Source organism: Pleurodeles waltl, chromosome 2_2 (assembly GCF_031143425.1).
Source record: "Pleurodeles waltl isolate 20211129_DDA chromosome 2_2, aPleWal1.hap1.20221129, whole genome shotgun sequence".
Classification (NCBI taxonomy): domain Eukaryota; kingdom Metazoa; phylum Chordata; class Amphibia; order Caudata; family Salamandridae; genus Pleurodeles; species Pleurodeles waltl.
In genome coordinates, this window is record NC_090439.1 from 149548788 (window position 1) to 149561967 (window position 13180).

General features: G+C 47.6%; 1 protein-coding gene across 2 annotated transcripts in view; it reads right to left on the reverse strand.

The window, feature by feature from the left end:
• Nucleotides 1-13180, reverse strand: part of MOCOS (molybdenum cofactor sulfurase) — a 2173869-nt gene that overhangs the window by 366653 nt on the left and 1794036 nt on the right. The gene's annotated exons all lie outside the window — the stretch shown is intronic.

Genomic DNA, 13180 nt, shown 5'->3' on the forward strand with positions numbered 1-13180 from the left:
CCCCTGGCACCCCATCTCTGCCAGCATTTTCATGGACGTGGAACTGCCATGCTAAAGGCGGCAGAGGGGGGACTAATAAGATTGATTAAGTGGATTAGGACGCCTGCACCAACAGACTGTTGACCTGCGGCAACCTGGCAGTGCCGGCGGTCCACTGCCACCTCATAATATAGCAGACAGACCGCCACACTCTTAATAAGGGCCTCAGTCACATCTGCATTCATCTGCATTATGAATGGGTCTTCCTGGGCTGGAAGGGTGGAGGGCCTGACACTTACATTTCAAAGACCAGTGGCCTACCCTGACACAAAGGTCTGATAACCCCCAACAGTGACGCTGGTAGACAGGACTGGGCTGAAAGGGGATCTTGGGCACTTCAAAACCACTCTTTGAAGTCTCCCCCACTTCAAAGGCATTTTTGGGTAAATAAACTGGGTCTCTGACCCCACCAACTCAGACACTTCTGGATTTACACCTGCACCCTGTCAGAGGAGCTGCCTGGCTGCCCAAAGGACTCATCTGGACTGCTTTGCTGGAAAGGACTGCTGCCCTGCTGCACAGCTGGCCTCTGACTTTGCTGGAAAGACTCTGCCTTCCCCAAAATTGCTCTCCAAAGCTTGGATTGAGCTTGCCTCCTGTCCCTGAGGTCTCAGGGACAATGGGCCAACAAAGACTTCACCTCTTCAAGAAACTCCTTGTGCGTCAAAAATCAACGCAACGCCTGCAGAAATCGAAGCAAAGTCTGTATTGCAGCTGAGAAATTACCGACAGTCGACCGGAATGACACAGCCCCGACTTCCCGATGCAGCGCCTATCTTGCCCCTACCGGATTGACGCAGCACCTGCTCATTCTTCCAGAACAGGATTTCTAACGCATCGTCCCTGGATGTCAAACTATCACTGCATAACAGTGAGGAACCAAGACTGCACGCTGAAAAATGATACAAACCCCTTGGAGCGTGGAAAGAAACAACACATCGTCTGTGCCTCATCTGAAAAACTGACGCAACACCTTATTTTTCCATGCATCTCGTCCTCTGCAGTCTCCGTGCATCGTTATTTTTTACGCATCCCAGGTACTGTGTGTAACAAAGAGACAACTGTTTATTTTTAAGGATTGAGACTCTTTTAAATCTTTTAAAAGTGATACTTCAACTAATTCTTATTGGAATTACGTCATGTTGACCTTATTTTATTCAGATAAATATTATCTATTTTTCTAAACTTCTGTGGTGTATTCTTGTGGTGTTTTCACTGTGTTACTGGATGATTTATTGCACAAATATTTTCCACATTGCCTTCTAAGTTAAGTCTGACTGCTCAGTGCCAAGCTACCAGAGGGTGGGCACAGGATAATTTGGATTGTGTTGTGACTTACCCTGACTAGAACTGTGGTCCCTACCTGGACAAGGGCGTATACCTCTGCCAACTAGAGACCCCATTTTTAACAATAACTTTGTTTATATAGGCTATGATTGAAACTGGATACTAACTCATGAGGGCAGGCCTTTTGCATAGATCCAATTGACGTGGTCAGACCTATGGTGATCTTCTGTACATTTAATGGTCTTGCCCTAGATCACAAGCATACTGGACCAGCCTATGGACAAAATAGGCTGGTCAACTATTGTCAGTATTGGCAACAGCAAAAGGGTGCAGTATGTGGTTCCATGATGCTCTGACCCATGGTGAATGGCATACCAAAATATTTTGAATGCCCTCTTGAAAAGTAATTTATAAATCACGCAATTAAACAGAGAAATTCATCTGAATATGGATTCCCTTCTTTCCTTAATATGCTTAAAACTCAACCTCATTACCTTGCCACACCTCACTTACTTTGATTTCAAACCAGGACATTTCAAGTCCTAACTGGTCTCACCTTGATGGCTCCAGCAAACTATTACAGAGGAAGGAGAAAAGGCAACTTACTCCCAGACTAAAATATGTTACATGGATTAATTCAAAAGTAGGTTGGCCTCACAAGCTAATATACTCCACGATTGGGCAGTGGCAGGTGAAAGGTGGGATTGTTTTGATTCAAGCAGGCCTGAATAATACCCTCAGAACATTGGCAACCCAACAATTAGTTCTAGTCGTATTGAGGACCCATCACAGATGGTACAAGGATCATCAGTGTCTATAGAGCCTCAATTGACAATGCTTAAGATATTTACTTGGTTTACTATTTGACGTACCATTTAGCCAAAACTGTTTCTCATTTACATTCTTTGCTTTGACAAGATGAGATCTTAAATAAACCCCTAAACCCTGATTTTCTTCCACCTTCATCATTGTTTCTTTTTGTAATGTGGCACAGGGAACTCAATATACAACCCATGCCCTCATCTCATATGATGCACATGGCTCTGTATTGTTTAATTTCTAGTGTACTAGACCATATTATTCTCGGCCCGCTTACTTCATTTTTTACCAATGAACTCCAAAACTAGTCTTCAAAAAAATCAGCAGTAGCCATTTATCTTCTGATTCAATCCTTTCTGAAAGGAAAGTATGATGCCTTAAAGCAGGTAAGGAAACTAATATAAAAAAATCACATTACTGCTGAGAAAGTCTCTTTTTGTCAAGAAATGGCCCAGAACACTCAACAAATCTAACAAACTGTATCAGATTAGGAAACTCTGCCCACGGGCCCCTACAGAATAAAGCCAAAGTAATGCAACAACAAATGTCAGCTTACCATTACTTTTACGCAACAAAGGGGCAGATTTAAAAGCCCCTAGTGCCTCTTTGTGCCACATTACTATTATTTTTCTTATGCTAACGTGGCCAAACGAGGCCAAAATTGCTGTGCTAACTTTAAAAAGTGGTGCGATGCATGCATTGCACCACTTTGAATCCCTCTGCACTACATTATGCCTGCGCCATGTATAATGTATGCAAATGTGGCCGTTCCCCCTTTAGGGGGACCGAAGAAATAGCACAGGGAAATCTAAGAGATTTCTTTGCATCATTTTTTCGGCATTTTTAACGTCTGCTCAGAGCACGTCATTGTTTACAAAGGGCCTAAATGGGCTTTGCAGGATTAGCATCAGAATTTTTGACACTATTCCTACAAAGCTCCGAACTAGCTAGTTTCACTAACTACCACCTTGGTGCACCGTATCACACATGGTGGCATTAGAGGGGCACTAAGGGGCGTAAGAAAAGTGGCACTGCACTGAGTGCAGTGCCACTTTTCTTAAATCAGCCCAAAATGTCTTATGTGATAGAGATGATAGTCAGAAATACGTTGAACAATTAAGAAAATTACCATCATCTCACTAACTTTCCTTGGACATATTCTTTATTGGCATTTTAAGCAAACAGAACAAGTTACAGTGTAGTAGTGTTGGCAGGTAGAATGTAAAAAAGAAGCATTACACATTTTCCTAAGAAGGACCATTGGCATTAAGCCCAACAGATCCATAATAGCAAAAGAAGGATTTGAAAGGGAAGGACCAGCGGTGGGGCCACTATAGGTAAACTCCACTCACACGCAGTGCCAAGGATCTGTGTTCTATCCCAGCAATCTGAGAGTGTGCTCACCCAACTTTGTACCCATACCCATTCAAAAGCAGGGGGCAAGTCACACTCTGAACCAAAGACTCACTAAAGAGGTTCCTGCAAAGTTAGAATCATTCCCTGCAACGTGACAGCTTGTGTGGGGGCTCCCAAGAAGGGCCCATCCCCCAATATGTGACCACTGGGGTTCCGTCTGGGTCAGCTCAACAATACAGCATTTCACTTGGCCAGAATCAGCACTTTGAATCTCTTCTCTCTCGCAATCCACCTATTTTACGAATTCCAACCCCCATCTATACAGATATGGACTATGAGTCGATTTCCAGCTTATAGTCGCCTGTGAGCAAAAGTCAATGCCAAGTCCATAAATCTATCTGTCATCTTCCTTGCTGCAACACTTTCGACAGTTGAGGGGTAGGCTTGAAATACGGGTCACTAACCCTGCAAACTACCAGAAGGACAGTAGTCCAAAATGGGAGCAGCGTTCTAGAAGACCATAGCATGTTAAAAAAACACATCCTCTGCATAGAATTTAGGAAATCCCAATGTAGTGGTGGGAAACATGGCATGAATGCTCCGGGGGGGATCTAGTACAAGTAGTAGAATTGCATGAGTTTGAAGCAAGCATTTCTAGATACCCTAGGGGTGATCTAAAGCCCTCCACCAAGCCGAATCAGACAAAGATGTTTCCACTTCCTCCTCCCATCGCAAATGAAAAGCAGTCAGGTATTGCAACCCCTTTCAGGAAAGTCCTGTAAAGCAGGATGACCACCCTTGGCTGTCCCGTGATGAGAAAAAATGTGGCATAAGCATTCATGCTCTGGTGGTTTTGCAACTTTGCAATACCACCGTTCACATATGTCATGGACGAGGGTTCCATGGAGTGAAAAGTGCCCCACGTGGAAGTCATAAGTCTTCTGGAGTTCTGAGAAGGGACACAACTAGTACCCCACAAATAAATCACCCTTCAAATAAATCACCCTTCAAATAAATCACCGTCGTCATCCACCTGTGGAGCCCTAACTATCCCCCTGGTCGATCCCACCGCCAGAAAGCTAGTAACGGACGCTCACATGTGTATGGTGATTTGGAGCACGTCATCTGAAGTGCTGTAGCCCAAACGAAGCATGCATTCTAATCAAGACATTAATTTTTCACACCTTTGATGTGGACACCTGCCTCAGCAAGATTTTAGTTAAGAGGTCTTTGGAGGGCAAGCCACACTCAGGCATGTCCATGCCATCCCACAAATAACACCGCCAGCAAGCCACCCACTGCACTTGTACCGCTAGGTAATAAAACTCAAGATCTGGTGTAGCCAGCCACCTTACAGCACCGGCAATCGTAACATCCAGAGCACCACACGGCATCGCGCAGTGCCCCCGCACAACTTTAGTAGTATACATCTAATTCCCGAAATAACTTTATTGGCAATAACACTGGGAGAACCACAAACAAATAAAGGAGGTGAGGCAGCACAACTATTTTTGAGACAGCCACCCACTGACAGTCGCAAAGTGGCAAGTGTGCGTTAGTAATTTTCTGCGTAAAGTAAGTCTACAGAGCAGTAGATAGTCATCCCCAAATACAGAATAGTGCTCAATTCCCACCATATCGTCAGGCAATTGGGATAGATCTGCACTCCTCATCGCCATCCCAGAGGGGTTAGAGACAAGACTTGTCCCAGTTTACCTCCATGCCATAATGGTGGCTGAAATATGTCAAAGTGGGTCAGTGGCGTAACAAAACTTGAGGGGGCCCCTGCAAAGTAGCTGAAGGTGGCCCCCTCCACCCTGGACCCAGTCAAGAGCCTGCTTTCTGTGCACATTGTTCTGTGCTGAGGGGGCCCACTGGAGCTCAGCCCCCGAGCCCCCTGCACCGCAGGGGATGCGGGGTCCTTTGTTATGCCACTGAAGTGGGTACAGCCCATGATATCAACGTCTTCCCCTCTCATGTACAGGAGCATATCATGCATGTATAAAGAGAGATATATATAATTGGAAGCAAGTTGCAGACCCCAGTACTATAGTTCTCGTCAGACCATCTGAGCAAAGAGCTCCATGGCCAGGGCAAACAGCAGCGGAGACATAGGGCATCCTCCGATACTACCCAGACAGTGTAAATCCTAGCCAGTGGGCTAGTGTATTGAGGTTTTGTCCATTTGATGAAGAGCAACATGAAACCCATGCTCAATAAGATAGCATATATGAAGCAAATAAAATGCTTTCCTGATATCCACAGTGATGACTAGTGTAGTAGACGGTGGCCGCTCCCGCTGGTTTAAGGTCAGGAGCAATTGATGGCTATTAGCCTTGGTGCTAGGAATGGGAATAAAACCATTCTGGTTGGGGTGAAACAGGGGACACATATGGGGGAGCAGATTGTTGCCAGTACTTTGCTCAAGATCTTATAGTCTGTATTGAGCATTGAGAGGGGCAATACGAATCAAGAAGAAGTGGGTACTCATCTTTCTTTGGAAGAGACACAATAGCAGCCTGACATTACAAAAAAGGAAGTATACCTCACTTTCGAGAGTCATTAAATAGGGCTACGAGGTTAGGGACAAGGTCCATAGCATATGTGGCATAAAATTCTATAGGCAAATTATCCAACCCAGGTACCTTCCCATTTCTTTATTCACACCCTATACTTCCTGCTCAGTAATATCTGCACCCAATTGATTCACCACTTGGGGAGCGAGGGTCACACAGGATTATACAATGTAATTTAACATACTCCCTCACTATCCCCATTATCTATTGAGTACAAATCACAATATTGTTGGTGAAGCACATCGCTGATCCCCATCTGTGTAAAGGCAAGCTGTCCTGAGGCATCCCACATGTATGGCATAGTATGCCCTTGACCCTCACTCTACAAGATCAATGCAAGCATTCTACCCGATTTATTACTCTCAGCATGGGCAGTGTCTTCATAGACTCTATAATCAAATTGTCCCAAGCTCTCAACCAGGTCAAACTGTTTCTCCCTTTCCCCCAGTGTACACTCCCTATCCTCGCCATTCTTTGCAGTTTGCAGGGAAGACCATCAATCTCTGGTTCCTGCCGTTGAATATCAGAGTGTAACTAGGCACGCATGCCCACTTTGATAGAGATGCAATATCCCCGAACCACCACCTTCATGGGTTCCCATTACACCCCTACCGACGAGGCCGATCCTGCGTTATAAATCCAGTACTGTAAACTATGTTCACCCAAAAAAACACGAAAAGCTTGATCGTCAAGCATCAGGAGGTCCAAGTGCCAAGTAGGGACACTTGACTAAGGTGTGGACCCTGGAAAGAACATAAAACAGGGGAGTGATCAGAGTATGTTTTCATCAAATACTCCACTCCCAGCACCCTACTATATATCACCTAGCTGGTATCAATTCTGTTAAGATGGTCCTCGAGATGTTGCATCCAGAGTGGTAGGACTACAGCTGGGACTCCAGGTTCCCCACTGTTCAGCAGTCAACAAGGTCCCACTGTACTGCCGAGATGCAGGCAGCCTCAACCAGCCTATCAGATGGTGCAGAACGTAAGAGCAGCCAAAACCTATCCAAACCCAGATCCACTACACAATTAAAGTCACCCTCTGCTATTCTCAGATAGGGAACTGTCAAAAGGAGAAGAAGAGTCAGGCTAGTCAGGAATGTAGGCTGGACCACATTTGGTGCATAAACATTCAGTGGAGCAACTTATCTTCCATTTATGTGGCCTAATACAAATACTTAATGACCATCCAGATCAATGACTGCGCAGTGTACATGAAAACTAACCCAGGGCCTAACCCAAATACAAGGGCCCCACGAAAATGCAGAGTAAGATGCAGCGTATAGCTGTCCCTGCCAGTGCACCAGGAAGCCCCGCCCCTCAGATTTCGTAAGATATGTCTTCTGCAGGAATGAAATATACACTCCCTGCGCCTCAAATATATTACATCGTTTAGAGAGGGAGGAAAAGCCCTGCATGTTCCATGTGATTAATTTAACCTGGGATGCCACTGACATTGTACTAAACAGGGACTCATGAGCCCCCCCCATTGCATAGTCCCCTCCAATCGATCTGCTACCTCATCACACCGAACAGGAAAATTTCACATACATACACATTTCACTGCAAAGAGACAACAAAGAAGAACAAAAAACACAACTAAAGACTGAAACATACAACCATCCTGTCCAATCAACAAACCACACAGGACCCAAAAGGGAGCCAACTAAAGGTCAGGAAGGCCCCACTAGTTCTGTAATGGAAAGATACAATCGGAAAAGGCATCGCCAGCTAAGGAAGGAGAAAGGGCAATCAGTAAGTCAATCAAATACTATAGGACACATCCTGCAAGGCGCCCCCACCTGGCTCTCCCTCAGCCTACTCAACTGAGGAAAAGGTAAAATAAAAAAGGGGAAATCCACAACATTATCAGCGATGTAGCTACCACAACACCACACCACCACAGAACATTCAGGACTACAGTGATATTATTAATCACCATCCATTTAGGGGTCATACAAGATAGTCAACCAAGCCCGGGTAACCCCTCGGAGTGTGTTCTCCAGCACTGGTACAATGCAGTCCTCTGAGTCAGAAGCAGAGCTGTGAAGATTTGAAGATGTTCATAGAGAAGAGCCCTCATGTGCTCCTATAGAAGCAGTGGTCTCCACCGCATTTGTCTGTGCCAGTGCTACCTGTGATTTAGTGGGCCGAGGTTCCTCCCTATGTTGGGAGCACTGGCCGTAGCAACTCCAGCAATTCAGCCACACAGTGCCCTTATCTTATCACATGAGCCAGTCCCATGCTACAGCCGGGTCAATAAAGAAGTGCTCCTTATCCTCAGTCTGGGCTCTCAGTCGAGCAGAGAGAAATAATGAGTAAAGCAGCCCCAGATCATGCAGCCTTTTCTTAACCACAAGGAATGATGCCCTTGGTGTGCCTGAAGCTGGAGGGTGAAGTCAGGATTTAAAGACACCTTGGAACTGTCCACCACAAAGGGGTCATCAGCACGGGCATGTTTTAGCAAATGATCTCTGTCATAAAAGTTAGGAGGTAGGCAACCATCAGGCAAGGTGGACCCCAGGGCAGAAATTTTCCAGGAGTCAAATGTGCCATAGTGGTCCCCGTCACCATCCCAGGCATCAGTAGTTCCAAGCAGTGGTGCCAAGTAATAGCCACACTTGTAAGGGGCTATCCGATTGCTAGGCGTCAACAAGTGTGAGGGAGAGGCTGCTTAGCCAATCTCAGGGATAGGTTCAGAAGTTGCATCATGCCATGCAGACAGACTCCTGCTCCCTTGCAATAGGCTGCATGCCTTCAGGGGTGAGAGGGTTCCATGTGGCAACAGGGAAGGTTCCTCAACCAGAGGTGATGCCAAGTAGAGTATAGGGCAAGTCCCAGGGAAGCATCTCTGCTAGCCTCTCAGCTATAAACAGCAACATTGATGGGAAAGCGAGTGTCGTCTCTCATAGGGGCTCCGCAACTACTCCAGAGCCAGTGGGTTCCCAGCTCTCCATAAATGGGCAAATCAGGAGGTGCTGTTTCCCAGAGAGGCTTAATTCCCTCCAAATATGTTCCTCTGAGTCTCTTACCACTCTGTGGAGCAGTACAGCTCCAGCTGGCAGTCTTCATTTTCGGGCCTACAACCAAGGGAGGGTGGGGCCCACCACACAAAGGGGCCCACCAAAAGGGGCCCACCACACAAACAAAGCAGGCCAGCCCACTCCTGGACTCCAGTGCTGTTCGATGTGGGGGCCCGATGTAATCATCAGGGCCAGACCTCTTCTACACACCAGGGGCTGGGGAGTGCATCTCCGGTCCTACACAGGGCTAATGGGCAGCACATTTGTCTCTCAGTGAAGGCACCTTTTCATAGACACAGTTCACTAACAGTGTGGGGCCACCATTTTGGAAAAGTGAGGGTGCTGTGTCTGGGCCCATTCAGCACCTATTGTGCTAGTGGCACGGCCCCTCGGATATCTGATGGCACCACCTGGAGCTCTGTGTGCCTAGGAATTTCAATGGGCTCCGGGGCAGCTGTGTGGCAGCTGCAGTGAGCCAGGGGGTCACGGCCAGTGAGAAGCTTGCAGCGTCCGATCACCTAGCAAAGCTTCTTAAATTTCTGAAGCAAACCATCAACCATAAAAAACAGTTGCATGTCAGATTATCACATGAAAAAACATCTCTTGACACATATTGGCCCTCATTACAACCATGGCGGTAAATCCCGCTTTCTGCTGTGCAGAAGAACCCCAACATGCCGCTACAGGTATTACGACTCACAGCTCGGAATCCGCCATAATACAGACACCCACACAAGTTTGCCACACCAAAGGTCAGTGATAAACTGGCGATACCAAAACCTACACCGTCACATCAACAGGAATACGCCCACAGTATCACGACCCACAAATCAACAAGGCGGTCTTTCAACCGCAGTATTCCATTGGCGGTACACACCGCCGCGCTCAAAATACACACACATTTACAAAACACCCACACATTGGACAATTCAAAATACACACACCTGACACACATACACACACCACACCCACACACCCAATCCAATATAAAGCAAACACCCACATCAAAAACAAACCCTTATAACCAAAATTCTGAAAGAAGGCCAGAGAGAGAGACTACCTAACACAAAACCAGCATCCACAGACACACAACACCATCACTCATGCAACATCCACGCACCTCAAACAACACACACCAACACATCCCCTCACACTTCACAACAGACACCACCTCACACATCACCCACACCACATCATAGCACTTTAAAGACACCCCAGGTTCTCTGAGGAGGAGCTCAGGGTCATGGTGGAGGATATCGTCCGGGTAGAGCCACAGCTATTCAGATCACAGGTACAGCAGACCTCCATTGCATGGAGGATGGAGCTATGGCGGAGAATTGTTAACAGGGTCAGCGCAGTGGGACAGCATCCAAGAACACAGGATGGCATCAGAAAAAGGACGAACGACCTACGGGGGAAGGTACGTTCCGTGGTATCCAGACACCAGATTGCTGTACAGAGGACTGGACGTGGATCCCCACCTCCTCCCCCACAACTAACAACATGGGAGGAACAAGTCTTGGCGACCATGCATCCTGAGGGCCTCGCAGGAGTAGCAGGAGGACTGGACTCTGGTAAGGCAAATCTTTACTACTTCATCCCCCGCCCCACCTGCATGCCTTCACATACTCCCACCCTCACACCTATCACCCCAACAACCCACAGATACCCCACTAACATAACCCACCCATCCCCAAATCAAGCCCTGCATGTAACACCAATGTAAGGACACCCATCAACAAAGCATGTCCAGTAGAGAGACTCACTCATGCTCCAAAATCACCAATCACACAAGGGCCACGACAATAATGCAAGCACAGGAGTAGAGGGTAACTCACCCACTGCACAAGATGGCACACACAGATACAATAACTATGCATTTACACTCCAACAGGACCCATACCCAACGTCACCGGACAGGAGGTGCCAGACATATCCAGTCACCCCACAGAAGAGGCTCACAGTGACAACAGCAGCTCTGCACGCCTGGATCAAGATGACCAGCCCGGCCCATCAGGGACCTCTGGACAGTCGGTTCCCCTGACATAGTCACAAACCACCACTGAACCTCCCCCCTCAGGAAACACCACCACAGCACCCACCCAGCGGGCCCATCCCTCTGTCCCCAGAACACATCAATCAGCAGTGTGTCCACCAGCACAGGGACCCCTGAAAATCCCACTAACACAGGACGATCAGGGACCTGGGGGCAGTGGGCACCCGGTTCAGGGGACAGAGGCACAGGATAACAGGGAAGCTGGGAGGACTGCTGCGCGACAGGGGGAGGACAGGCCCAGGGAACCCACTCTCCACTAGGCACTCTCCAACATCATGGGAGCTTACCACCATTCCCAGGAGACCATGGGCACGGTACTGGCCAAGTTTCAGGAGACCCGGCGGCTGCAGGAGGAACACTACCTGGGGATCAGGGAGGACTTGAAGTCCATCAACACCACCCTGGTCACCATTGCGGGGGGCTGGCAGACCTTCTCAACACCAGGAGGGACACAGTGGCAGACCAACGGGCCCCTGACACTAGCCTGGACAATGAACAGCCCTCCACCTCTGCTGGTTCTAGTGGACAGGAGGCACCGCCACAGGAACAACAGGCCACCATCACCCCACGCCCTGCAGATGGAGAAACCCCCCCCTCCCGCAAACAGTCCCTGAGATCCAGGAACAAGACAGAGAACATTGCTAAGACCCCTGCCAGGAAATAAGCCCCCCTTGAATGTCACCCTTCTGTCCCACTTTGTCACCCTGTCCACCTTAAACTGCCATTGCTCCACTTCCTATGCCCCATTGGACAATGCACCTGTGGAACAAATAGACTGGACTCTGCCATGGACATTCCTCCACCATCACCCCAGCCCATTTCACACACCCCTCCACTTATTTGCACAGAAATAAACACACTTGAATCAAAAAATAATCTGGAGTCTGTCTGTGCTTTCACTAATGTGTAATTGCAAAACCTCTGGAATATAGCAATGTTAATGTACTTGTTCAAATACCAATATAACACAGCTGTAGGCCAGCAGTAAACAAAGCAGAGGGCACAAAGTGGGACCCAGATCTGTGAAATGGAAATGCAAAGTAACAAGTCAGGGTCCATACACTGAGTGAAAATGACAGACTTATGCTAGCACCAACAATAGTATGAGATGTGGGACACAGTTACATCTTCTTACCTGTGTCTCACTGGAAGTATTGCATGACAATGTTGTTTCGGTTGTCAACATCTTCTTCTTTTGCCTCCTCTTCTTCACTGTCCACAGGCTCCACAACTGCCACAAGACCACCATCTGGCCCATCCTCCTGCGGAAAAGGCACCTAGCATCGCAAAGCCAGGTTGTGCAGCTTACAGCAGGCCATGATTATCTGGCACACCTTTTTCAGTGAGTAGTATAGGGAGCCACATGTCAGATGGAGGCACCGGAATCTGGCTTTCAGGAGGCCGAAGGTGCGTTCTATAATCCTCCTAGTTCACTCATGTGCCTCATTGTAGCGTTCCTCTGCCCTTGTCCTAGGATTCCTCGCTGGGGTCAGTAGCCATGACAGGTTGGGGTAACCAGAGTCACCTTCAAATGTTGAGGGACAACTCAGACACACACTAACCCTTAGGGATAACCCCTTACCTATGTCAACTGTGTTGGGATCTTGGCCTCACCTGTTAGCCACACACGGTGCCTCTGAAGTTGCCCCATCACATAAGGGATGCTGCTATTCCTCAAAATGTAAGCGTCATGCACAGAGCCAGGATACTAGGCATTCACATGGGAGATGTACTGGTCTGCCAAACACACCATCTGCACATTCATCAAATGGTAGCTTTTCCGGTTTCTGTACACCTGTTCATTCCTGCGGGAGGGACAAATGCCACATGTGTACCATCAGTGCCACCAATGATGTTGGGGATATGTCCCGGGACATAGAAGTCACCTTTCACTGTGGGCAAATCCTCCACTTGAGGGAAAACGATGTAGCTGCGCATGTGTTTCAGCAGGGCAGATAACACTCTGGACAACATGTTAGAGAACATTGGCTGGGACATCTCTGATGCCATGGCCACTGTTGT